Raw genomic sequence first — 24,028 nt, 5'->3', positions numbered from 1 at the left:
TCACCGGATTTTCTCGTTTTTTTGAGCGACTTCCTGTACTATTGACGAGGACCGCTCGCGGCTCGCGCACGAAATAGAGCAGACGCCGAAACAACAAATGCATGCCGCGAGCCGCGCAACCACCACATTGATTAACGTCGGCGCCGAATGGAAGCGCTCGGCGGCGCTTCGCTTCCACGTCCAGTGAACTGACGTTAAATGCATGGCACGATCCGCGAGGGGAGCCGCGCGCCTGTTCACGTCTGGTGTGAACTACTACATTGATTAATATGGGCGCCGAATGGAAGAGCTCGGCGCTTCGCGGCGCTTCGCGGCGCTTCGCGGCGCTTCGTGGCGCTTCCGCGTCCAGTGTGAACCGGGCGTTACGTCGCTTGGAAAAATGTGTCGCCTGAGCCTCCGCCCCCTCCATGCCCATTGGCGGAGGGAGGGCTCATGAACAAAAGAAATCGGTGTTCCTTCGGCGCGCCTGGGAAACTCTGAAATTATGAATAACTTAAGCTTGTTTTTGTCCCATTTGCCTGCATCAGCCCGTCATGATATTGTTAAATTAATTGAGAGCCACCCACTATTGTTTTCTGACCACCCCCGCCGTACGTCAGTTTTGCACCATGACATAGAAGTAGAGGGACATGCCACAAGTAAGCAGCACGCACACAGAGTCAATTCTGGGAAGTTAAGAAAGAAGCGTTGGTTCTCCTTCTGACAGTGCCCATCTTGATGATAATTTGGGGTCAGGTTTTTACAGACTATAATGCCCTCGTAGATGCGGTGGTCTCTGCTCCTGCAAGACTTCAATCTCCAGATTTGCCACAGGAAGGGGGGTTGATAATGTGTTGGCAGATGTGTTATCACGTGTACATGTGGACTAGCTGCGGAATTCTTATTTCAGGGGAACTGAGGTTTTTCTTGTTTAGTTTTGTTTGTAGGTATGTTAATAGGGTTTAGTTCTTAAGAGAGGGGGTGTTATGACCCACAGGTGGGTCTAGGTGCCTCTATCTAAATAACTATTACCAATTTTAAACGTTTAGTTTTTTACTACTACACAAATGTAAAGTCAAACAACATACGCTTACAGAAACTCACACAACAAAATATAAATTAAAATGTGTAAAACAAAAAGAAAAAAAATCAGCATTCAGATAACAGTTTTGTCCTTTAGTGAAGATTGACAATGAGAAAAACCAAGAGCCTCAGCTTTGTGCGGCTGATCCTGTTTCTTCTCTCTGTAAATATCTGCCCTGTTTTGGAGAAGATTCTCTCTGAGGGGACTGATGTTGCTACAATGCACAGTCTCCATGCCATCACATGTGTAAGGCGTCGGTAAATTGAAGCCTGCAGTTTGCAGTTGCAGCTGTTGCACAACAAAACGGGTCAACCAACCCGACAAACGACCCAGGTGATAATCGGCTCCGATCGGCTTGCGATGGAATTGGGACACCCGGGACAACACCACCTTTTTTTTTACCTGCCGCACGGAATGACGTTGAGCGTAACGTACGCTAAATCATAATATCGCGCCAGTCAAGGTCATATCGCGGGCCTGTCCCGCTCACCAGATATCCAAGAAGGTTGGTGAGGGCTGAGCGGGCAAAACCTTTGGTGACTAAGTACCGAAGGGGTGAATTTTTTCTCGACCTTTTTGCGCCTGAGTAAAAAAAGGGGGCACAGGGACGCCTGTGCAGCTACAAGTAATAAGTCTAGACAGGGATGGGGAAGAACCAGCGCAAAGTCGCTGCTGCAGTTCCCCAGGGGGGACAAATTGTGGACGACATGCAGAAAAAATGCGGTCCAGATTGTCTTGATATGTTGGATGTTTGGGTTGAAAAGTATGGTTTCCCAGAGGGGGGATCACTGAGTATGGAGGAATTGAGAAACCTCCGGGATAAACTGAATATAGCCAAGGGAAAGGTTACAAAAAAGAAAAACCCAAAAGGTGGGAGATTCAAATCATCAAAGATCATGAAAGGTGTTTTTCATTCTGGAAACCTGAAGCAGAGGTCAGGGACAGGAAACAAGTAAAGAAATGTGTGAACAGCGCTGGGCGCTGGAGCACAGGGGTGACAGAGATAACGGCAGAGGGTGCACACACTCACACACACTCCCCAGAGGAGGGAGAAAAGGAGCCGCTCACACACGAGCATTCAAATGCACCAAATCGTCTGTATCCTTCTCTTACAGGCCTGAGGGACCCTCTCCTGGACATGCCTGTCTTCCCTCCTCCCGCCTGCCCTCATCCAACGCTACCACCGTACAACCCTGCGCACTCCAGCACCGACGCCGCAGCGTCGCCACGTTCATCAGGACTGCCGTCAACCAAACGGCCAGCCTCATCACTGCTTTCAGACAAGGGCTGCTCCCCCAGATCGCCAAAGCAGTTAACAGAAGCTGCTGCGTGGGGATTGAAGATGCCCGGCTGACAGAGGTCCGACGTCATGCAGTGCATACTGAGAGGCTTCTGCAGGAGGCCAGCGATGCAGAGGACAAGAAGATAAAGCGTGCCTCCCTCACCATGATGAAGCACCTCAGTGACACGGCGAGACGGCCCTACAGGAACAACGACAACCGACGAAGGGCGACTAGCGGAGACAGAGGCGAAAAGGGGGCGTGCCACATCTGCGGCCGCATAAATCACTGGGCCAGAGAATGCCCTGACAAAGGAAGACACCGCGGGCAGAACCATGCCCACCGCAGCCAAGAGAGTGATCGCGAGGACCGGAAAAGAGGATCCAGAGGGGACCAGGACGTGTTTATGTAGCATAATTGTGGCAAAGCACTGTTCCTGCTTTTGTTGTGGTTTGTGGCGTGTGTGAGAGTGATCAGTGAGCAGGGTGCAGTTACCCACTTCTACCAGTGGAGGTCGTGTTCGCCCCGGGGAATAACGCTAGAGAGGTCTCTCAAGTGGCTCGTGAGACCTATGTGGAGCGAACCGTTGTAGCGGACGTTAACGTGTGTGTTGTCTGTTGTGCTTCAACAGGTGAGAAGGGGAAATGGTTGAAAATAAGAGCAAATGTATGTGTGGCTGTTTCGTAATTGAAGTCTGAGATCGAGGGTATGTGAGTTAAATTTACGTTTTGAATGTATCGTCTCCGAGTGATTACCTAGCGAAGAGGAAACAACGGCTAGCCCGTTGCTAGGTTACCAGGAGGCAGGGTTGACGCTCGGTTACGTTAGTGTTCGTTTAACGTTATGGGATGTTTATTCAGTAGAAATGTGAATATTTAAATGTATACGAGTAAAATTGAATGTGGGAAATGACATGATTAATAAGTTCAAGTCGAAGTCGGGTATGGATCTGTGTTTTGAAATGTAAAAAGTAGATAACGCTCGAGAGGAAGTCTCTCAAGTGGCTCGTGAGACCTATACGGAGCGAACCGTCGTAGCGGACGTTAACATGTGTGTTGTCTGTTGTGCTTCCACAGAATACCAAAATAAAAGCTTCTAAAGAAACAAAGAAAAACAAAAATAAATGTGTCTTCGCAACATTACCACGCTACATTTACGTTTGACTATCTGCTTTAATATAAAACCGCAAAAAATGTGTTTTATAATTTTCTCTACAAACGTATTAGTATGATCCAGGGAAAATTCCATGTTTGTTTGCGAAACTCATTGGAAGAATGAAGAAAATCTGTTTGATTGTTATTGTCATGAACATGAATCACAAAACATATATATATATACATATATATATATATATATATATATATATATATATATATATATATATATATATATATATATATATATATATATATATATATGTACATATATATTGTTTTTTTCATGTGTCACTTTAACAGAGACAACACCATCTGTAATTACTATGTTTGGTTGCATTTCCCTGGCAGGCAAAGATAGATGGAAGAGACATCCTTCTGGGTGGAAAATGGGACTGGCTTGTCTGTGGATGGTGGAGGCTCGCTGGGCTCATCAATCCGTCCATCCATTCACCTTGTTCGTCTCATCCTGACTGCAGCACGCCACTGTGGAGGCTTGACATAACACACATTAGATTAATAACAGAAAAGCAAAATGTGACTGATGGTGTATTATTTAGTGTGCTTCAGTTATAATTCTCATAATAATGACTGTTTTGCTGGCTTCACACAATATATATAATTGGCCTGTCTTAGTTAAAAGCCCACTCACCACGACAAGGTGCAGGCCAAGAGTGGGAACACAAACACAGACCAGAAACGAACAGGACAAATCCAGACAAGACTACAAAAAACACAAACACAAATAACACTAATATCACTTTGACTACTATCTTTTTTCACAAGAACTTTTATTTCTTTACAAATTGAACCTTAGATTGTGTCACAACAAACTAAATAAACCCTTGAAACAGCCAACAAAACATGAAATAACACTTCATCAATATTATAATGAGTATCCTCATAAATGATTTCAAGATAACTTTCAAGACTTTCTTACAAAAATTTTTTTACGTCTGCCGTAACGAATTTCAAGTTTTTTTCATGTGAATATTTTAACATTGAACATGTTAACTGAACAGTCAATGTAAAATCCCTTCATTGTTGCTCTGACCTCTTCATCATTTGTGACCTCTTCATCATTGGTGATCTCTACATCATTTGTGAACTCTACATGTACATCAGACACAGTATGGCTGTCACATGGTTCCTGAATCACGAGAAAACTGTCTTCTTCAAAGATCTCTGACACCTCTTTACATTTTTTAGAATATGTGTGGTCAAAGATTTGATCAAAATCACGTGTGTGTGTGTGTGTGTGGGTGTGTGTGTGACTCACTTACCTTTTGTTTGGTAGCCATGCTCTTACCTGATTTGAAGAAACTAAAAATGGTTGGGACAGCTGTTGAAGTTAGGCACTTTCTCTCACCGCGCAAAATGAAAGATTTCTCCTCAAAGTGAAGAGCACACAGCCTGGAGTTGTCATTGGGTGTCCAGATTTTTCTTCTCACATTTTCCACCCATTTTTGCAACCTTTTTCTGTCCCCAAAAGGAAAGCTGTAAAAAGCAAAACATTCCAAAATTTTTTGTGTGTAATTTTACTTAAAATTGGGTATGCAAACATATTTAACTCATTTAAGCTTGAACACAATGCAGACAGTTGTGCAGAAAGTTTAGTGTTAGCTAAAATATCGGGCACACAGACGGACGTACTTATTATGTATACATTTCTTTCCATTGTAACAGGTCACTACAAGATCTGCAATCCATTACCTAGAATTGGTTTTCCTTAAACTGATGTACAGGATTAATAATCTGACTTTGATGGGCAAATTTGACAACAGAATAAAATTATGAAGCACTAAAACACAGGACCACAAAACAATTAAATGCATGATGAAATAATGATATGCTTTGTTAAATGAAATAAAATGGCATTTTCAACTGCCCGGACCTGGGACCTTTCTGTGTGGAGTTTGCATGTTCTCCCTGTGTCTGCGTGGGTTCTCTCCGGGTTCTCCGGCTTCCTCCCACACTCCAAAAACATGCATGTGAGGTCAATTGAACGTTCTAAATTGTCCGTAGGTGTGCATGTGAGTGTGAATGGTTGTTTATCTTTATGTGGCCCTGCGATGAACTGGCGACTTGTCCAGGGTGTCACACTGCCTTCGCCCTAAGACAGCTGGGATAGGCTCCAGCAGACCCCCGTGACCCTGAATAGGAATAAGCGGGTATAGAAGATGAATGAATGAATGAATGAAATCTTTATTGAATGAATGACACATTTTATTTCACTCGTCGTTTATGTAATTATTATTTTTTGCTCCATAGCTTTCATGATTCAGCATTACATGTTAAGAGTGATGAATTGCATGAAAAGAGAGAGCACTCGCTGATAAATTAACATGGGATACTGTTTAATTCCATGAGGACGACAAAATATTTGCAAATTTGTGTTAGCTACACACATCGACAGGTGCAAGAGAAAGGGAGGAACTTTCAAGATCGTTGAGTTTTTATTTTTTATTTTTTTAGCTCTGATGAAATAAATAGACCAATCATTTTATTACTTTGTCTGCTTTCCAAAGAGGTTATTAATTAAAAAAATATGTGTGGCAGTGCTGTTATGGTCCATAGAGAGTTGCTTCAAAGAATTATCATTTATTATTCAGTGGCACATTGCTCACTTGTTTAATACACAAATAATCGTATATTATTATAATAATACTATTTTATTAATATAATAATAATATTCATCATCATCATCATCATCATCATCATCAAAATTTCCAAACAACAATCGTCAGTTGTTCCGTAAAAAATACATTCATTTCCATGTTGAATTTCGTACGTTTTGTGACGGTCTCCACACTGACACAACTGCGCATGCTCTATTATCCCATCAATGCGGAAGTCAAAAAGTTTTTGGGAGCCATGCGCTGGGTGAGCAACTTCATTGAAAGGAATGGGACGCCATCTTGGACTCTGGGGCTTGCCGCACTGTCACGCAGGTTGTGACGTGGAGGGCCGGCGACGCCGACAGGTATGATGTGAATGATTGACAGCTACCATTCGTTCCCGTTAGCGAGAGGATTAAAAACAAACAGACACCATAATGGCATCAGAAAGGAGTTATCCCAGCGGTGCGGAAAAACGGAAGGAAAAGAAAACTGATCAAGAAAAACTTGCAAAGGGGAAAGGTAAGTTATTTGTTTGTGATGTAGGCTGGAGAGGTGGAGGTGAAACGCTGTTGTCCCCCCCCCCAAGTTTGTTTATTTGTCCTGCTAGCCAGCTAGCTAGCGTCGGATAAATGTTAGCTGGCTGGCTAATATTTGTTCGTCATGAATCAGCGTTTTTGTTTGTTTTATGAAAGTTGACCATGTCCTGCCAAGTTGGCCTATCCTGCCATGGGAATGACTGATTGACTCCACACCCGTTTATTCACATTCTAATAGGGAGGGAGGGAGGGCATGTTGTAGTTGTTGTTGTAGTCAGTCCCCTGTTATTGTTCAGTGGAAGTTGTCTCTCACATATTTGACTCTTAATGTTATTTTAGCCTTAACTTAGGATGAATTTACTAAGCTTAGTTTGTATTTTGTAGGCCCTTCATTAGAAATGTGCTACTGTTTTATAATTCAAAGAAATATTTTATGGAAATACTTTATTTGGCATGGTGTTGACTATTTTAGACTATTGTGGTAGTGGGTCATTTATCTTAGTTTTATTACTTTAACTAGTACAGTGTGTAAAGAAATGCCAAAAACTCTTAAAAGTGACAGTTTTGTAATTGGGTAAAAGCTTTAAAGGGACACTGCAATCATAATGTTTAATTTAAAAACAAATACATTTTTAATTTTCCTATATTACTGCAACATCACTGTAATAATAAAATAGCAAAATGCGCTTCTGATCTGTTTTGCTTGATGATCTAATGAGCTTTGTCTCTGCAGGAGCAATTCTAAAATATGTTGGCGCTGCAGACATTGAGCCAGAGGGATCTCCCGAACATCCTGACCAGGAAGCTCCAGGACCAACATGTTCCTCAGAACCTCCTTCTGTCCAGGTGAATAATGTGTGTTATTCTTAGTAGCTAAGCTGATAAGTGTGGGACGAAGCTAAGGCAGTTAAACATTATTTTAATTGTTGGTTTGCTTTTTAGTGTTGCACTTGTTGGTTTGTTGGATTTTCTTATTTAAAGTAAGCATTTTTTTTTTAATGAATACTCAATCTGTTGTATTTATTGACATATAGAGGATTCTTTTCCTAGTATTATAGTGTTTTGCTCGCGAGGTGTAATAGATTGTGGAATCTTAGTAGACCTTATTAGACGCATGCTGCTGAGAGTGGCAGCAATCAGCTCCGATGACCGTGGTGCTTGTAAATAAGGCAAATGCGCCATCTAGTGGGATGCAGCATGTTTATTCGTGTTGGAGCAATGGCAAGTACTACTAACAAAACAAAAGATGCACAGGGTAAAAAAAATAATCATAAACTCAAGCCCAACAAAGATAACAGATGGGCATAACTGTACATAGTAATGATTACTAGTACTTCCAACATTTATATATTTTACTTTCAACTCGAATTTGAACTATTCATCCCCTTTTTTCAGCAGCCATTAACACTAATAAATTAAATTAAATCAAAACAATAAATTAAAGCTGCAAGCAGCGTTTGGGGGACTGAGCCGCCGTGGCCGACGCGATGCCCGATGACCCCCGATGACGCCTGACCCCTGTCGACGCCCGCAATTGACCCCCGTCCTCTGCCGACGCCCGGTGACATCTGCTGAAAGAAGTCTATGCAAATGATGCAGATTTCTCACCTCCATTTTTTTTTTTTGGAGGATGCTGTCAAATGTAAAATATTGGCCTTGATGAGACAAACACGTAGGTGTTTGAATGACGTCTGTAGCACTTTTCTAAAGGAAACTGCAGGCATTTGTGTGTTGACAAAGAGGCAGAAGAGGTCTAATCATCATATGCCTGTGTATGCAAATGATGCATATTTTTGACCTGCATTTTATTTTAAGTGGCTGTCAAATGTAAAATATAGGTCTTGATGAGACAAACACGTGGATGTTTGAATGATGTCTGTAGCACTTTTGTAAAGGAAACTGCAGCCATTTACAGTATAGTGTGTGTGTGTGTGTGGAAGCAGGGATGTGCGATACCACTATTTTTCCTTTCGATACGATACCAGGTGATACCAAGGCTAGTATCCCGATACCAATACAGATACCGATACTTTTAGACGTCCAACTTGTGTATATGAAAATGATGACTTTTACAACGAAAACTCGTGAATGTTATTATAAAAAAATGTATTTTATACCTATGTATAAGAATTAAACAAGCTGCCAAATATCAGACTTTGTTTTAATTTTAATCAGAGAAATCAAATCAACAGGTCAACTGAAAATCTGAGCAAATCTCTCTCAAAAAAGAGAAAATAAGAACAGCTGCTCTCAATTCAATATAATTCTTTTTGGACCAGACAGAGTGGTCTTCAGGTTAGAACTTGACAGAATATGTCTGTCTCTTTGGGAGTCATCTATGAAAAATTTAAATATTCTTGATGTAAAAGGAAGTCTTTTTATGGGAAGTATAACTCACATACCACCACAAATAGACTAAATAGCAACAGTTTTACTTGAAATGTGCCATTTAAGTAATTTAATTATTATGCTTTTCCAACTTAAAAGTGACACTGAATTGTGTTAAGATGATGGCAGGAATGTGAGTTAAATGAACAAATACATATTGTGCTGGGAGGAAACATTTTTATCTAACTAAATAAATAAAATATGTTTTAATGAAAAATTGACAAACATTCTGGTATTTTATGTAAATTTATCTTATCTACGTCTATATGCCTGTGATGGTGGGCACTGGGATGTATTTTCACTCCACCTGGATATTGCCTTTCTCTCTGCAGTGCTGGTTGGAAATTGCGCTAACGTTGACGGGGGGGGGGGGGGGAAGCACGCTGTCGCTGTCGCGCTACGCTAACGTGTCGGCAAAGTTAACGTGCCAAGTTTCGTTGCAGGGGGGGGGGGCTGGACTCCAAGATGCTCCTGCTGATCACTGCTATGCTGGAGATGTGGGCTGTGATGTCTGCACTGGGAGGAAACTGAAGGCCCTCAAGTCCTGTCTGGTCTGTCGGGCCTCCTACTGTGACTCTCACCTCCAGCCTCATCGTGATGCTGCTCCCCTACAGAGACACAAGCTGGTGGAACCCAGCCAGCAGCTCCAGGAGAACATCTGCCCTCGTCATGATGAGGTGATGAAGATGTTCTGCCGCACTGATCAGAAGATCATCTGTGCTTTATGCTGTATGGATGAACATAAAGGTCATCAGACAGTGTCAGCAGCAGTACAGAGGCCTGGGAGGCAGAGAGAGCTGGAGGAGACCAGGCAGAAGATCCAGCAGAAGATCCAGCACACAGAGGAAGACCTGAAGGGGGTGGAGTCCATCAACGGCTCTGCTGATAAAGCAGTGAAGGACAGCGAGAAGATCCTCACCCAGATGATCCGTCTGCTGGAGAAAAGACGCTCTGAGGTGCAGCAGCAGGTCAGATCCACACAGGGGGCAGCAGTGAGTGGAGTCAAAGAGCTTGAGAAGAAGCTGGAGCAGGAGATGATGGAGCTGAAGAGGAGAGATGCTGAGCTGGAGAAGATCTCACACACACTGGACCACAGCCAGTTTCTCCACAGGTTCTCCTCACTGCCAGCACTCAGTCCGTCTCCAGACTCCTCCAGCCTGGAGATCCGTCCTCTGAGATACTTTGAGGACGTGGCAGCAGCTGTGACCAAGCTGAGAGATGAAATACAGCAAGTTCTGCAGAGTGCACAAACGTCTGTTATTATCTGAGGAGAACAGAAAAGTGACATTCATGGAGGAAGTTCAGTCTTATTGTGATCATCCAGACAGATTCACTGACAAGAAGCAGGTCCTGAGTAGAGAAGGTGTGACTGGACGATGTTACTGGGAGGTTGAGTGGAGAAGGGGGAGGGACTTCTGTGGTTTATTTTAGGGGGTTGGTGTAGCAGTGGCCTACAGGAACATCGGCAGAGCAGGAAGGTCAGAGGAAAGTAGATTTGGATTCAATTGCTGTGTCTCAATTCAGGTTCTGCATCCTTGAAGTGCGCATTTTGAAAGGAAGTTGCGTCATCGCACTGCGCGAAGGCTTGTCCCAATTCCCGAGGGTGTTTAGGACGCTCAAAATGCGCACTCGTAAATACACACTCGTTTTAGCCGATTCCAAGGAAACACCGCTACTATCCTTCGCGTACTTGGGTATCCCATGCTGCTTTGCGTGCTGCTGCAAACCATCGTGGGATCCTGGGAAGTCAGCTGAAATTAGCGGCATGTACTGGTTAAGGCACGACATATAAATCTAAATATTGACGTTTCACATAAAGTATCCAGTTTTTAACGTAGGATTTTATTTATTTGAACATTCAACGGCATCGTTAGATGGCAAACCAATGGTTAGCGTGATACTATAAAAACGTCACTTCCGGGGTTGGCCAGCAGGAGGGAACGGCGGTGACGAAACGAGGAAATACGCCGAAGGCTAGACCGCCCCGAGTGGTTACCGGGGAGGCGGGGTTTGGTCCGTCCTTCTAGGCTGGGAACTCTAAGAACGCTTCTTTCAGACGGAGGACACTCGGTCTCAAGGGTGCAGAACCTGAATTGAGACACAGCAAATGACAAATCCTGGAGTTTATATTGTTACCCAGGTGAATATTGGTTTCGTCACAACAACATCAGTACTCGTGTCTCAGGTCCTCGGTCCTCCAGAGTGGGAGTGTACCTGGACCACAGAGCAGGTCTTCTGTCCTTCTACAGCGTCTCTGGAACCATGGAGCTCCTCCACAGAGTCCAGACCTCCTTCACTCAGCCGCTACATGTTGGACTTTATGTTCCTTCAGGTTCTTCAGCTGAGTTGATGAAAGTGTGACTGAAGTCGTCAGAGAGACTCTGAGCTGAATTCTCACCTTTGATTCTTCTTCTGTCTTCACGTTTGTTACCCAGTGTCTCCGGCTGTCAATCACAGGGTGGGCGGGGCCTGTACGCCACTTCCTGTTGGTGCTCCTGGTGACTGTTGTCCACCTGCTGGATGTTTGTTCCCTCTAAACTGCTTGCTTGCGCAATCGCGCACTACTTGCACATTCTCAGCGCACAAGGAAATCTATGTAGCACATAAAATAAAATTCAACAGAAACGTATTAATTAATAATTTTAGAGCTTTTATTAGGCGGCGCACCGCTACGCCTTCGGAATGATGTTTTTTTTTCTTCCAGCTGCACCGTATGAGTCCAAAAGGCAGAGAAAGTTTCCAGGCTGCAGCACCGCGCTGACATAGATTGCGTAACAAAGTGAAGAGGTGCCACTCCGCTCTATTTTCACTGGCTAACTGCAGCACACTGGCTTAACTTGTCTATTCAGAGAAGAGCTATCACTTCGGCTTATTTTTCAATCTATCACGCGCATGCCACTGCACATTGACGCAACATGACCCTCAGCCAGGCCAAAGCAGGACTCTTCCTATGGTTAAAGCAGGACTCTCACATATAACACACTACACATCTCATCAACAACAAGATTTTGCTCTTTTTCATTTGAAGTGGGCCAAATCACTTCTATTCAAAGTAAACTCATGAAAATTGCTGCTGGAATTTGATTCTTTTAATAAGCCATGTAACTTGCTATGATCCAAGGTTTTGAACAGGTGTGATACTGGTGTGTGGCCACAGCGTGCACATCTGATGTTGCCCACAGTGGTCCTCAGTGTGCTCAAGGAGCTTGTCTGGATGCCCAGACACATGGAAAATTAGAGGGAGCATTGATCATAACACCCATGATCATGTGAATTCATATATAGGGATTATATAATTCTATAATATGTTATATATTATGTTGCCTGACAGCGCCACCTGGGGAGTTGCACCCCAGGAAATAGACTATAATAAAAATTCCTCGGGCTACACAGGTTCGTTACGCTTTGAGATTTGAGAGGATGAGACGGACTTCCAAAGAAACAGCTTTATTCAATCACAATTTAAAATAGTTGGCTCTTTTTTAAACACACCAAGGAAAATCTTTTTTTAAAAAACAATAAGACCAGGTTTAGCTGCCTGAGTGAGTGTCAAAAAAAATAAGTACTATACCAAAAAGATTGTTCAACATCATAAGAAAATAAGGGGAGCAGGGCTGGACGTAGCCGAGCGGAAAGGCTAAAGAAAAAACAAAGAAAAACTGAAAAAAGGGAATAAACAAAGCGAAGGGAATCACTACAAAGCAAAATTTCCCTCGTGCTGTGCAAAATAAAGCAAAGTGAAGGGGAACCACCGACGCAGTCTGCCGCACGCTACGCCAACTCCTGTCCAAAAGAAAAGAGAACCCAATGAATACACTAATACATTGAGACACTCAGGCAAGCGTTAAACAGTTCAAACAAAAGAAAAAATTTCTTTAGTCTTCACACACACACAAAACAAAAGGTAACGATCACTGGGGAACAAAATAGTAATGAACTAAAAAGGAAATCAAACTACTCAATAGAAAACCCAAAGTTTCACCAAAATTTTACCAAGAAAACAAAAGCAACCAAAGAAAGTGGTGACGCCAACAACAAAAACAGACAAACTCAGTTGTCTACACCAAATAAACCACAACCAAAGGAGGGGGGGGTTTAAACATTCAGCAATGAATGCCCATTGCCCACCTCTGGGATTGCGAGCCGAAATGCCAAGAACTGCGGAGGACAGAGTTCTCAGCGTGGACACTGGGGTTGCCGGGGCGACGGAGTGGAGACAAAGTCAAGTGCGTCCCGTCTCAGTTCATTACGGGACAGCTTTTTTAGTTGCCTAATACGGGACAATTGCGTATTTGAGCACGGAAACGACGCAAAGTCACAAACACAAATACAAGTTTACAACGGTACAAAAAGAGGATCGTGGTGCAAACGCAAAAAAAACTAAACAAAAAAACAACACGCTGCAGGACATAAAAACATTCACTTCATCAGAGGAGCGATGCAAAGCAAGAAAACACATGCAAAAGAAAAAACGCTGCATAACGCATTCCCTACACCGGAAGTAGAGTTGCTCCACGAGGAGCGCTCCCCTACAGCGAAGAACAGTCCCGACACTTCCAGTGAGAGTCGCCGCCTCCTATAGTTTCAACACCGGGACATCTCGCGGGGGTGGAGGACCTCCACCTGAATGTGGAAGTGGGTGTGTTTCCACAAAATATGTGTCTTCATGGTATTTAGCTTTTTAATGAAAGGACTCTTAAAACACTGAAAAATAAATGCAATATAGCTATTTTATCACTTACTGTAAATGTACAGGTAGGAGACATTTCCTGCTTGGCATTGCTGCCTGTCGCACTTCTTTCGGTGCCCTCGGGTCAGCTGCAGGGTCATCAACCATGAACTACCATTCATTGACGTTTCGCCCCTTGTGGCGGGACAGTGACAGGGACGTATGCCTCGTTGATTCTGTGGTTGTTGATGGGGTGAGGCGTTTTTTCCCCAACTCCTGTCCTTGTTTCGTTCTTTCTTTTATACAGTCAGGCAATCTTTGTAGATACACTACTTTTATTGTATGGCCGCTAGTTATAACAGTGCTGATCAGGTAAAACACCCGGAAGCCAACGTCATCAACTCGCACTAGATGTCTCTGCATATTGCATGGAACTTGGCTGCCATCTAGTGGTTAACTTTCGTAACATCTCCTTTAACATATGGAAAGAAAGCAGTTGAAAATGGACAATAGTGACCGGATGAGAGTTACGTGGCCAGCAACAACAATAGCTGGCTACAGGTTAAACAGAAATGACTAGTTCACTCTCCTAAACATTAGAACAAAATGAACAGTCCACATGAACAAAGTGGCACAGAAATAAACAAGAGATGACATTCCTTCTTCAGAAAGTTTAAACAACAAAGTCTTTGCGGTACCGGTCTGTTTGACTGTTGTCCCAGTCATCTTCCACCAGGGGACTATCAGATTGCATGATGAGAGTTTCATCCACCGGTCGAATGTGCCTCCTGTTGCGCCTGTATACCTTGTCCTGTACAACCACTTCATATGACCTGTCACGCAATTGGTTGGTGCAAATCCCCAGTGACCAGGAGCGAGAGGGCCCATTTGGTTGTAGGAAGACCCGAACTGTGTCGCCTTGCATTATCATGGGCTTGTCGTGAGCATGTTGGTCATATCACCACTTCGATGCAGTGACCCGTGCCAGCTTACGAGGAAGTACCCCCTGTATCACAGCCGGCTTCAGCAGAGGTGGATGAGAGGGTAACAATGTGCGTGTGCGTCTGGACTGGAGTCGCTGAACAGGAGAGCTATTGAGTCCCTCTGTGGAAGTGTTCCTCCGTGCTAGTACGGCCCTCCATCTGTCATCACCAGCAGGCACTGCCTTTCTCAGCAGGGTCTTGGCAATTTTGACAGCCGACTCAGCTTTACCATTACTCTGGCTGTGGTATGGTGAGGATGTGAGGTGTTTGAAGTCCCATACTGTTGAAAAAGTTTGAAAGTCCATGCTGGAGAACGGTTGTCCGTTGTCTGTGATGACAATATTTGGTATTCCATGCCGGCTAAACTGACGCTTGCAGCATTCAATGACAGTGGAAGCCGTTGTGTCTAGTGATGTCCAAACGAGGCTTCATGAGGCTTTGAACCCTTTTGGACTATTGTGTTGAAAATTGGTTCATTACTCGAAGCTTCATTCATTAAGAACGTGGGGGTCATCTGCTGGCGCACTGGTTGTACTGCAGCCATGCAAAAGATTAATGACCATAGCAAGTGTGCGCCTTGAGATTTTCTGTATTTGTACACTTTTATTATTTATTTATTCAAACGTTGGTAACTTTTACTTTGTTTTATGACTCTGTGTTTTCGTATGTCCTTTTATGTATGTTGGCTACTGAACACAAATTTCCCCCTCTGGGGGATTAATAAAGCATCTATTTCTAGATAAAACTGAAACGAACTTCATTTCATGTGTTGCTGTTCCTTCTTGCTCCGCCCTACCAATATATCAAGGTTACCTTGATATATTGTTCATGTTAAACGAAATTTGTTCCTCTGTCTAACATTAAATAAATAATTAATAATAAATAAATAATAAACCATTGCCAAAATCATTGCTGAAAATGTTAGGGTCAGAAATAATAGTAGTAAAGAGGTAAAGTTCATGTGAATATGCAGATAAAAAGAAGAAATTGATTCATAATATATATATGTATATATATATATATATATACATATATATATATATATATATATATATATATATACACATTTGTATATATATGTATATATATATATAGTTGTTATCTTGCGTTGTTATCTCATAGTTTTCCCATTGTGCTCTAAAGAATGTCCAGTTGTTATATACGTCGCCCCTTCATGTCCATTGCGTCTGGTACAGGAATCGAAAAACCCATGGTACGTCAGGTATTAGCTTAGCAGTTTAGCTCCATTGAAAAAACGTCCAGCCTTTATAGCGCCTTGTTGTTCTGTCTTCAGCCGCGGCATTAAGTTTCCGCTTCTTTTATACAGTCAGGCAATCTTTGTAGATACGCTACTTTTATTGTATGGCCGCTAGTTATAACCATAGATATATACAGAAGGCTAGATGTCTCACGGCGCAGAATTCAACGTCCGCACTGGCCGCCATCTTTCCACAGTCAGGCAGTCACGGTCTGATGTAGTGAATGTGAGGGAACGTGAGTGATCTGAACAAACATTAACACTCTGATCTCGCTGAAAACTTGACGGCTTTGCACACGGTTTGCTTTCTTACAAACGTTCATAACGTAGCAATAATTCTGGATGGTTGAACATGTTGAGAGTGCAGCTTTCTATGAGAAAAAAAACACAACGGTGCTATGGCAGCCTATCTGCACAAGTTAATACGACTGAGACCACTAAGATTTTCATTTCTTAAGTTAAGTTTAGCCAACAGCTATTTCAGGACAAACTAGTATTTTGTTCACGTACAATATTTGTGGTGTCGGTTGTAGTTATTCGCTGAGGTGCGTTTCCTATAACGTTGCTGCTGCATGAACGCAGTCTCATCAGTTCATGCAGCAGAGACACGGTGATCAATGAACTAGAGCTGCTGATATCTCATCCCCCACCTGTTTGATTCAGAGTCGAACGGTGACAACCTGAGATTACAGGCCGTCTTTTTTCTTGTTGTGATAAAATGGATTAGGATTGGTAGGTGTAAATAAAACAAGCAATTTGACATATGGAGAGACAGAATAGCTTTTTTTCTATATCATTTAACTTAATTCGCAAATGATTTACAATTGGATTGCTTTGCTACAGCATCATGCATTATGGTTTCTACAGGAAATCGGTGACTGAAAAAATGCCGAACTTCTGTGCCGCTTATGGATGCAGCAATCGTCGCTGTCCACAAACAAAAGCTTGTAGGATCACATTTCATCTGTAAGATATTGTTGGAACTGTTTGATTAATGTTACGATTTAGTGCTGGTTTGTTTAGTTTAGCGTTTAGCATATATGTTTTTATTAAATACGGGTGTGTGCGTGTGTTTGCTATTTTCACATGAAAGCCTATGGTTATAAATCATTAATAAGTATGCAGTATCATAACTATGCTTATAACCTTTATAACAAACCAAACCGCTCGAAATTCGGTTGAAAATAGAGCAATTTAGGGCTATTTAAAAGAACATGCACAATAAGAATACATAGTTATGAGTGAGAGGGGCGGAGCGAGGTGACTGTGGCAAGATGGCCGCCAGTGCGGACGTTCGATTCCATTGGCCAGCAGCGCGGATAAGACATCTCGCCTTCTGTTATATATCTATGGTTATAGCAGTGCTCATCAGGTAAAACAACCGGAAGCCAACGTCATCAACTCGCACTCGATGTCTCTGCATATTGCATGGAACTTGGCTGCCATCTAGTGGTTAACTCTCGTAACACTGTCCATTATGAGACATTTCGTCATCTACTCAAATCTTACAATAAAACTGTCAAACAGGCAAGAATAACCCATTTCTCCAACCTCATCACAAACAATAGCAAAAACCCTTGATTTCTTTTCTCTACCTTCAATCTTTTAACCAATACAAATTTTAATCAGGACGTACAGACACCAACAGATTTCTCATTATGATTATTCTCCCTTTTATACTTTTAGTGCCAGTGTTTCCTCATGGGGGGCCCGCCATGGTGGGAGCTACGCCTGGTCTGTCCATAGGGGCGCTGCAGGCCATGATGCCCCCTTGTATGGACGGCTCCCCATAGTGGCCTTTCCTCATCAGATTCTTCAGTGCCAAGCCGTTTTATCTAATGTCTGTGTGAATATGGGGGTGGGCGTTTGTCTGTGTGCGTTGGTGGGGAGGGGTGGGTCCGTATGGGGTGGGGGGAGGGGCAGTGGAGCTTTTTATTTTTTCTCATTGTTATTATTATGATTGTTGTTCTTATTATTATTATTATTACCTTTCTTTGTTTTGTTTTGTTTTATTTTGTTAAGCACTGTGGGTTGCACATGTTGTGTATGAGCAGTGCTATATAAATAAAGTTTATTGTTATTATTATTATTATTATAGAAACATAAAGACACATCAAAGAGTAACATGAGGTTGTTGTTGTGACAGTGGACGGTAGAGAGTCTGAATCCCCGTCCCAGGCGCAAATCCTCATGGAGGCTTCTGAGGAGGTCAAAGATGGCCAATCCGTCAATCCCAGCTCCATAACCGGGGTCTATGGAATGAAGCCGCGAGCATTGCGCACTGATCCAGGAGAGCTTTCACCTGGCTTGATGAATCCGTGTCTTCTCATCCTGGATGGCTTTTAGTGCGACCCATGAAGCCTGGACACACGTGTTGTGGATTGGTTGAACGCTGAAGGCTTAGTGACTCATCTTGGATGACGCAATCCTACTTTGGTGCAAGGGGGCCCAGACAGCAACATCATCAAGAGCCAGTAATGGACTCCACAGTGTAGCACTCGTTCGCTCGCCCTCCCTCTCCCATTTTATTTTGTAGAGTCAGATTCTGAAGTCGATTTCACTTTGATTTTCAGAGTGATGACACCCTGGAAAAACTCTCCATCATTATAAACTCTCCATCATTTATTCTCTATTCAGGTTGGAGGGGTGCAGTTTGTCAGAGCTCAGCTGTGATTGGCTGCTCTCAGCTCTGAAGTCCAACCCCTCCCACCTCAGAGAGCTGCACCTGAGTTGGAACCAGCTGCAGGATTAATCAGTGAAGGAACTGAGTGGTTTTCTGCAGAGTCCAGACTGTAAACTGTAAACTCTGAGGTCAGTACTGGTTTGGAACCAGTGGATGATGGTTTCAGCACCAAACACAGTTCATCACACATGTTGAATAAACATTGAACTGAATGTTGATTCATCTCAAAATGACATCCAGAATATGAAAACTTCATTCTGTTCATGTTTGAAGTAAAAAAAGAAAAAAAAAAAAAAAAGAAAAAGGAAAAGGAAAAACAGGTCATCAGTGGTCATGTGACCAAACATCATTTCAACACACATTAGTTTTGGACTGAGGATTTAATTTCAAGGTGACATTTTCTGTAGTGTCAGATTCTGAAGTCGACATTTCACTTTGATTTTCAGAGTGATGACACCCTGGAAAAAGGCTCCATCATTATAAACTCTCCATCATTTATTCTCTATTCAGGTTGATTGACTGCAGTTTGTCAGAGCTCAGCTGTGATTGGCTGCTCTCAGCTCTGAAGTCCAACCCCTCCCACCTCAGAGAGCTGGACCTGAGTAGGAACCAGCTGAAGGAATCATCAGTGAAGCCACTGATGGATCTTGTCTACAGCAGTGGCCATCAACTGGAGAGTGTGAGGTTAGTACTGGTTTGGAACCAGTGGATGATGGTTTCAGCACCAAAGCCAGTTGATCCCACAGCAGAGGTCCAGTGTTCCCAGTCACAGTGTGAGAGGAGGATGGTGACGTCCAGCTGCTCCTCATTCATCCAACATCTGCTGCCAAACTGCTTCTTCTCTCAGTTCACCACTCAATTATTGATCAGTTCATCTTCATCAGGCCTCAGTATCAGTCCAACACTCCATGGTCACATGACCTTCTGATCTTCCACACTTGACATGTGACTGAGAGTCTGCTTCTTCTCACCAGTCACTCCATCATCTCCATCAACTCTGTGATGATGCGTTCAAGGACCGTGAGTCCTGACTCCTGCTGTCTCTTCTTATCTTTGCAGGTGGTGGTGAGGATGAGGAGAGTGAAGAGGAGAGCTCCATCTACTGGTGGCTGACAGAACTACAACCAATGGAGCCAAACAGCAAGCTGCACGCACCAACACTGTGTGGGCGTGTCACGACCTTTGACCCCAGTGCAGCCTGGTGGCTGGCGGACTGCTTCTCCCTACAAGCTGCTGTGGTTACTGGGAGAGACGTCCCAGAAGCCACTGGTGGAGCTGAATCCTCAGTGGAAGAAGCAGGACTTGGAGCAGCTGCTCAGTGAAGGCAGCAGCAACACAACCACTGCTTCTGCTCTCATCATCCACGGCTGGAACATCTCAGCATGAAGGTTCCACACATCAACAACACACTGCTCTGCTCTCACTTCAGACTTCTATAACATCTTCATTTTGGAGGTGAAAAATACTTTTCAAGAGACTTTATTTCTGCTTCATGATCTTAAATAAGGAAATCATGTGGAAAAGATAAAGTGATTCACAACACCTGTGATGGGAACTCAAGTCATTATTGAATCATAAGTAAGACAAAAGAAGTTTCCCTCAAAATAATTCATGGTTTTGATGCTTGCCAGATGTTTGTGTGGAGATTTCAGAAGGACGTCAATGAATCAGAAGGAAACCAGATCATTTATTTTATGTGATTATGTTATATCATCCTAACTTTGTTACAAGCTCAAACATTATATTTCAATGATTCAATATTCTGACAATAAAAGCCATCACAACCTCTGACCTGTGTGACCTTGACCTCAACTGACGTTTCATTTCTGCTGCTTTAACACTTTGATTATATATCTCCTGAAGTCCTGCCATGGGGATTCTCCATATCTGAATAACTTGTGTACTCAAACCTTCTGTAGGCCATACCCACTTCTCCACTCGGTCTCAACATAAACCACATGAATCAATGAAAATAAATCTCACTTTTACAAACAAATCCAATTCAGTTCAAATATAATTTAAATAAAATAAATGATACATTATAATTAATCACCAACAGATAAATCAATGCTGGATATGAGGTGGTTTGCCCTCTCTGGGTCGGTGGGGAGGCCCTGCCTCAGGGGGAGGAGTTCCAGCATCTCGGGGTCTTGTTTGGGACGCCTCCATGGGGAGGTGTTCCAGGCATGTCCCACCAGGAGGAGACCCTGCTGGAGGGACCAGGTCGCTGGGTTGGACTGGGAAGCCATGGGGTCCCACTGGAGGAGCTGGAGGAGGTGACTGGGTCCAGGGAAGTCTGGGGGTCTCTGCTGAGGCTGCTGCCCCCGAGACCTGACTCCGGATACGGCAGTAGAAGATGGATGGATGGATGGATGCCAGGTGATAGAACATTTCATAAAAACAGACTCTGCATTATAACTTCTATTACACTAAAAATAATTCACTCCAATATAACTGCACTCGTCCTTCTCTCACATTACATTGGATCACAATGACCAAACAACACAACAAAGACAATGATCCAACTGTACTGCCACGTCCAGACTCAGTGTAGGTCTGTAGGCCTCTTGGACCTTCATGTGAACCACTGCGTGTTGACTGGAGGTGAAACATGGCTGACTGCTGTCCTCCTACCTGGACAATGCAATCTCACTTTCAATCTCACAGCCACTAAAAAACCTGATTGTGATTGAGAGGTCCTCAGCAGCCAATCACTGTTGGGAGTCCAGCCTTCAAACACTCCTCCTGAATCCACAGTCACATCTGTGAGCATCTGGAACTTTGGCCCTGATCCTCCACACCACACAACTTGGGATGACAGCGCCACCTACCTGGATCCTTTCAGCAGCCAGTCCATGCTCTGACCCGTTTCCACTGTGGCCTGTTGGCTCATCTGGACCGGAGTCTGGATCATCAGTGTCCAGGTTCATGGAATCTGTCAGAGTGCCGCCGTCCTGTGATGTAATGATAGAGAATCACTCTATTTATACTAATGTGCAGAACCACTAGAGTCTCATTTCTTCACTGCTGTCAGCAACAAGCATTTGGTGTCACACTGGTGTACAACACTTATGGGCTAATTAATAAGAAATTACATATTTATGAATCACCCGCAATGCCCAGATTGTTGCTGCTTATCTGCTGATATGAGCCGTCAACTGTTGCTATATAGAACCACGGGCAGGAAATTACAATTAGTGTAGAGTGTATTATAATTTAAAAGTTTACTAATGGTAGTTCTTTAAAGAATTTAGCAGGGATGGAACAGGCTAACGTGACGACGTCACCTGTAACACGGTAGGAGCTCAACCTGCTGTCACGGCGAAAACTCTGTGTTACGTCCCGTCTTGGGGGACCGAGACGCAACGTGTGGGACACCTTCCCCCACTCCCAACCCTCATTAATTTCTCACGGCAGTTGGCAGTTTCAACAAAAAACATTTATGAATCAGTAAATGAAATAAACAAAACAACTTAACCAGTGGGCAGCAAAGGCTTCAGGGTGGGCCCAGGCCAAAATAATAAACCAAACTCCAACTAGCTCACCTTAAGAACTAACTAAAGAAAGAAAGAGAAGCCAAATACAGAAAGGCTAACCTCCCTACATACTTAATAAACAGGAGAAAAGAGGGGACAAAGAAAATGGCAGCCCACCCCCTTTTTTTATTAACCTCTTTCAATGAACTCCAAAACATACATGGTCAAAATCCATATTATTATTGTTGTTGTTTTTTTAATGCTCATACAAAACAAAAAAAGTGGAGGGAGAGTCGTCTGAATGGGTTTCAGTGAGCATCACATCCACTTGTAGCGCATTATTTCCAGCAAGCTTCTCCTGTTGTGACTTTTCACGTTCACTAACTGTGATTGGTGTGGTGGAGTGACGAGCACACAGCACGTGACCTCTACGATGAGCTTCCTCCCACGGAAGTACCATAGGAGGACACGGATTAAATAGTATGGCTTTTCCACCAGAAGGCTGTATTATGGTGTACGTAATATAAAACTTTGGCCCAGTTTTGCTTGTATTGCATTGTATTGGTTGGTGTTCCTGAAGTTTCATTTTTCGTCCCTTTTTATTTTTTACATCCATGTTTGTGATGAAATAGTACTGTGAATCGCTAGCTCGCATTGCATGCTGGGAAAAAGCGTCACTCAAGGAAGTTTTCGCTTCGCCGACACGGTCCTGGAGGGAAGTGGGTTTTAGTGCACTGGAACGGGATGACTGTGTTTAATCAAGCAGTACAAACCTGATTAATTGTCTTAATACTTCACTTCGAATGGCCATATTGTTTAGGATTAGAATTAGATGACAACTTCTTCACAATATTTGCAACTATTCAATTTGACCAGCAGGTGTCAGTAGAAGACGAAATTTCATGTTGACTATTTCCTAATGGAAGTGCTCTCTTGACGGATGGTGTAAAAGGAAAATGGCCAGCTGCAGCAGAAAAGTGGACCCATATATATATATATATATATATATATATATATATATATATATATATATTTATATATATATGTATCTGCAATTCATATTTTAACGGTTTATATAGACCCCTCAGGCTCCATTCAAAATGGGGGTCATTGTAGGAGAGTTGCAGTCAACTGAGATTTGGAGAGAGTTTGGATGACTAGATTTTTGATAGCATTTATAGTTTGGAGTGTTTGAGACTAGATAACGTTTAGTTTGGAGATATTTTTGAGAGCTTAGGGAGAGAGTGAGGAGAGGAGAGGTGATAGGATGGAGCCCCCTGTCCTGTACATCAATGTCCATGCTACACAAGCATCTATGCCAGGGGTGCCCATTACGTCCATCGCGATCTACTGGTCAATTGCGAAGGGAGTTTGGGTCTATCGCATGGAGAGAGAGAGGGAGAGAGAGAGAGAGTGTGTGAGAGAGAGAGAGAGAGAGAGAGAGAGAGAGAGAGAGAGAGAGAGAGAGAATTACAGCAGGTAGAATCGTTCAGGCAGGATTAGAAAACACTTGATTTTGATCATAATGTACAATGTGCTGGATTTTGTTCTTATATGTGCTGTGCTTTACAGTGAAACGTAAATGTGACGTATCGGCTTCGGCACCATTCAGATCAAATAAAGACCAGACAGGGACAGGAAAAAGAGTTTCGCTGTTGTTTTACACGCAAAACTAACGGGGTTGTCGCGTGAGCTTGCAATCCTGGCGTCAACTGATGGAGACGCCTCGCTCGGAAAATGCGCTTCAAAGTGCGCACGCACTGCAGACGCGCCGGAGATCCTGGGAGATGCTGCTGGCAAAACGTCTGCGTCACACACACACGCACACCAATTATCCCTAACCTATGCGCTGGAAAACACAAAAATATACAGCAAAACATCTTAACTTAAACACACTTTTATTGATAAAATCAAACA

At 43.1% G+C, this 24,028-nt stretch overlaps 1 protein-coding gene across 1 annotated transcript in view; it reads right to left on the bottom strand.

Annotated features, from left to right (window-relative positions):
- The window catches only part of LOC142901279 (ribonuclease inhibitor-like), a 136,032-nt gene that overhangs the window by 51,670 nt on the left and 60,334 nt on the right, over window positions 1-24,028 (bottom strand). The window lies entirely within an intron of this gene.

Source organism: Nelusetta ayraudi, unplaced genomic scaffold (assembly GCF_046127955.1).
Source record: "Nelusetta ayraudi isolate G7.1 ecotype Tasmania unplaced genomic scaffold, CSIRO-AGI_Nayr_v1 ptg000085l, whole genome shotgun sequence".
Classification (NCBI taxonomy): Eukaryota; Metazoa; Chordata; class Actinopteri; order Tetraodontiformes; family Monacanthidae; genus Nelusetta; species Nelusetta ayraudi.
Note: the sequence above shows the minus strand (reverse complement) of the source record. Positions and strands in the feature narration are given on the sequence as shown.